Source organism: Egretta garzetta, unplaced genomic scaffold (genome assembly GCF_000687185.1).
Source record: "Egretta garzetta isolate BGI_Z169 unplaced genomic scaffold, ASM68718v1 scaffold562, whole genome shotgun sequence".
Taxonomy (NCBI): Eukaryota; Metazoa; Chordata; class Aves; order Pelecaniformes; family Ardeidae; genus Egretta; species Egretta garzetta.
Window position 1 is genome coordinate 123,205 of NW_009258769.1, and position 4,838 is coordinate 128,042.

Here is a 4,838-nt window from a genome sequence, read left to right on the forward strand (position 1 = left end):
TCTAGATCCAGCCAACTTCTTTTAACAGTGACTCAAATCCCTCCCAGCTTCCCTTCCCTGTGCCTGGTGGGTTCCCACTGCCTCCCCTGGGATTAGAGAGTCCTGGTTTGTCTGCAGACAGATGGATGTAGTACTTTCCTTTGGAGGAGTCCATCTTGAGAGCGATCTCACTTTCTGGGGCTCCAGTCATTTCACAGCCCAAGCACATGCTGTTCCTGGAGATCCTCTGGGCTCTCCAGACAGCTTGAGATTCACCTCCTTAAGGATGCCATCTCCATGACACCTCTGGGAAAGCCCTGGGTATGGAATGAAGTGACCCTTGGCCATCCAGGCATGGTCACAAATGTCACAATGAGCTTTTTGCTCCTGAAACCAAAGAGAAAGAGTACCTTCTGGGGAGCAAATCTTTGGGCCCGTTCTTGGCACCAGATTTGGAAGAAGAGCCCAGTCTCCCAGCAGTGCACTGGAGTGATCCCATTTTATTACAGAGGTGCTCTAAGACAGTACACACTGACCCAACGTCTTAGAGACACATTTCTACAGGCTCCATGTGAGGCAGAAAAGGTTCATTCCTCATGAGCAGTGGGAGGAATCTCAATATTTCGGTAGGCACAAGAGAAGCAAAACAGTAAATCCATTAAAAGAAATTATGATGAGAATGAAAAAAAACCCAAAACATAAGACTTGAACAGGATGCATTGGGAGTCACTTGTGGAGAGTGATGGGAGCCTTATGACTACAGGAAAATGTCCATAAAATCCGTTTCCTCAGGGAATCCTTGAGCTCCTGGTTCCTCATGCTGTAAACGAGGGGGTTCACTACTGGAGGCACCACCGAGTACAGAACTGCTACCACTAGATTCAGGGACTGGGAGGAGATGGAGGGAGGCTTCAGGTAGGCAAACATGGCAGTGCTGAGAAACAGAGAGACCACAGCCATGTGAGGGAGGCACGTGGAAAAGGCTTTGTGCCGTCCCTGCTGAGAGGGGATCCTCAGCACGGCCCTGAAGATCTGCACATAGGACAACATGATGAAAATAAAATACCCAGTACCTGAACAAAACCAAAAAACAAGAAGTCCAACTTCCCTGAGGTAGGCATCTGAACAGGAGAGCTTGAGGATCTCAGGAAGTTCACAGAAGAACTGGTCAAGGGCGGGTAGTGAAAATGTATTGGCAGTATGCAGGACAGCATTGAGAAAGCCACTGCCCCAGGCAGCTGCTGCCATGTGGACACAAGCTCTGCTGCCCAGGAGGGTCCCGTAGTGCAGGGGTTTGCAGATGGCAACGTAGCGGTCATAGGCCATGACAGTGAGAAGAGAATACTCTGCTGTGACAAACAAGACAAACACAGAGACCTGGGCAGCACATCCTGCATAGGAGATGGTCCTGGTGTCCCAGAGGGAATTGCCCATGGATTTGGGGACAGTGGTGGAGATGGAGGCCAGGTCAATGAGGGAGAGGTTGAGGAGGAAGAAGTACATGGGGGTGTGGAGGTGGGGGTCGCAGGCTATGGCGGTGATGATGAGTCCATTGCCCAGGAGGGCAGCCAGGTAGATGCCCAGGAAGAGCCAGAAGTGCAAGAGCTGCAGCTCCCGTGTGTCCACGAAGGCCAGGAGGAGGAACTCAGTGATGGAGCTACTGTTGGACATCTGGTCCTTCTGGGCACTGGGGGCCTGCTCACAGAATAAAAGTCAGTGACACATTAGAAGAGACTTCTCTGAGAAAAATAGAACTTGTGTTTTCCCATGGAAATCCTCCTCCCTGATCTGAATGAGGAACAAGTCAGCTCATTTCCCAATTCTGCCAACTGAGTGACACGCTTGACATTTTAAAACAGAGCTTGGGCACCCAGTTCCCATGAAGACACTTTCAGGGTATGTCCAGAGTCAGTCTCAGAACAGAAGCTGATCCGCGCCCCCACATAAACCCCAGAAAGCAAGAAGCACCATGGATACAGGGAGAGAGAAGGAAAAATACAGAAGTGCTCAAAAAAAGTGAAGGAGATAAAGACTGACGGGCATGCAGCGAAGCCTCCTCCATACCCAGCTGTGCACTCCACCGCACACTGTAGGTGCTTTGAACCCCTTTGTTGTGTTGGAGGACACATGCAGCTCTCCTCTGATGGAGGTCCGGCTGTGGAGCAGGTGACTCATGCCCTGGACCCCATGGCCTTGTGGGCAGAGGCCATGCTGGGTGGGAGAGGAGACTGGGGGGTAGCTCTGGGGAAGGCATCTACACTGCAGGGGGTGGCAGAGACGTGCCCAAATCCCTGTGGCATTTCTGGGAGCTGCCTATGTCTCTGCTGCCTGGAGATGTCCCTGCACGGACCTGTTTCTCTGTCCTCACATCTCCTCCCTGTCCATGTTCACAGACGCCATCCCACCCAGTGTGTGCTCAGCTCTGCCCTGTGGGCACCTCCTGGCAGCAGAGCACTGCCCGGGGGCATCTCTGTGTCTGCAGAGGCTAAGTACCAGCTCAGACAATCCTAAAGAGATCTGGGGTCTCAGTGCCTTCTCCAGAATGGAGAAATAAATTCTAATCAACCTCTAATCACTGCCCACCCAGACAACCAAGAAGAGAAAACTCAAAGTACAGACACCTTCCCTTTCAGATAGCCCCTGCTTTGACCTTCCTCTTGAAGAGTCTCCTCCTCCAGAGATGTCCTCCGGATGATGTGGACCTGTGAGCAGCCCTAAATCATTCAGCACCCTCTCCGCAGCATAGACACCTTGCCCTACCGGGATTCTCTCCTTCCACCCACAGCTTCTCCCTGCAGAACCGTGGCGATCTCGGGGAGCCTGAGCAGGCTGAGTGCTGACCCTGACAGGCAGCAGAGTCCCTGCCTGGGAACACAGCCCCCTTGGGTGAAGGGGACCCTGATCTGAAGGACAGCCCTGAGCACCCCTGCCTGCACACCTGGATTCACACCTTTCAGCTGTCCCTGAGAGAAGGGAGCCAGGATGCCGTGTCCCTCTGAGGGTGCAGCACAGAATTACTGTTCAGGAGCACCTCTTCCTCCTCCCAAAACTGTGAGAGTCCTGCTGGCAGATCCCTCAGGCTGTTGGATGTACCAGCTTTAGGAGATCCCTCCAGGAACCACAGCGTCATTGCCCTGCACTCAGAGACTTACCATGTAGAGGGCTGTGAAGATTTCTCCAACAGTCAGCTCTCAGCATCCTCCCACTCCACACTGCCTTAACTGTTCCCTGCCTCTCTCCTCTCCCCTCGGTGCCTGCAGGCAGTGCCCTCAGCCCTGCTGTGCTTTGCAGAGGAGCTGCTTCTGGGCAGATCTGTCCCTCCGCAGCGCTGCCCACTTGCCATCAGCTCCCTCCATCCCAGGAGCCCAGCCCAGCTCAGCAGCAGAGGACCAGCCCAAGGCAGCGCTTGCTCTGCCCCCTCAGGGCTCCCTCCAGGTGTCCCTGGGGCTCTACTGGGAAACAGACTGAAGCAGCCACTGATGTCTCTGATCAGAGCTGGGCATGAGAATAATCTCTTCTCATCCCATTATAAGACAGGACAGGACCAAACCGTGTCATGTACCATAGGGAGATCTAAGCTTGACTCTGTCTTCACCATCAGCTGGGTTTACTACATCTCCATTGACTAGAATGGCGTTTGTCTCATCAACATCCCCACGTGGCCTAATCCAGTTCAGGGCAGTTACTCTATTTATGGGCTAAACACAGGCCTGTAGTGCTACGTGAGATGCCAAGGCTCTCCCCAAACCCTTCCTGTGTCAGGCAGGGATTGTCTGGACCAGCCAAGCAGCTGACGAGAGAAATGGTGAGGCTGGGGGGGCGGCTAGGGAGACAGACTGCCCATCAAGTGCCTGACAGAAGGGCCATGGATATCCCTACACATACATACTCCAGTAGGAGATGTTTAGGATCAATCTCAAGGGGAGATCGCTGACATCACTTAATCTGTAAGTAGAAAAAAAGAAAACTGGGAAAAGAGGAAAAGCCTTCCTTAGTTTTCTTTGCTGTTGGAACGTTTTCGCCTGGGCTACACTCCTGAAAACTCTCTGATCAACCAAAGCAGAACTGAGGGATTAATTACGCCCAGAAACTTGGCTTGTTAGGGTATGTTGCATGTTTAATGAGCCCTCTGGTGCCAAGTTCCTGAACTGCAGATCCTGACAGTTTGAAGAAGCCTCCAGAGAAGTAGAAGTCAGAAGCAAAGATCCAGGTCTCTGAGGGTGTAAGTGGGTCTCACTGAGGGCCATCAGTGAAGAGCCCATGGAGGGAACAATCAGAGAAGGTTCCCATCCCTGGGGGTTGGTGAAGCAGGAAGTCAGAGGCACTGGCTGCAGGTGGAAAATCAAATGTGGAGGTAGCTCCGAAAGCCTTTGATGTGTTTCGCCAAGCAAGGTGGCCAAGCCCTGGCCCCCATCCCCTGAAAAGCGGGAACCTTTCTCTCATGGGATGCTCAGGACTCTTCCCGGGGACAATGTGATGTGAGGATGTGTGATGCTGAGGGCAGGAGAGTGCTAGGACACCTCCCATGCTGTAAGGTGGTGAGGAAGCAACGAGACCCTGAGGTTGTAAGGAACTGATGTCCTCTCCTAGGCCTGACTGGAAGGGAAAACAGCCATAGCGGAGAGGACAAGGACCTCAATCCTGTTGGGGAGCTCTGAGCCCCACCAAGCCCCTTGGCTGTCCCCACCAGGCTGTCCTATGCCTGTGCCTGTTTCCCTGTAGACTTTAACCACCCTTCTTCTTCCCCCACCGTAATATGACCCCATGATGGCTCAAGCTTTATTGATGTCCCACTGTCCTCACTGGCTGCTGCTTCAAACACAAAGCTGTGGGGTTTTGAGGATTTTCCAAAGCCTGGG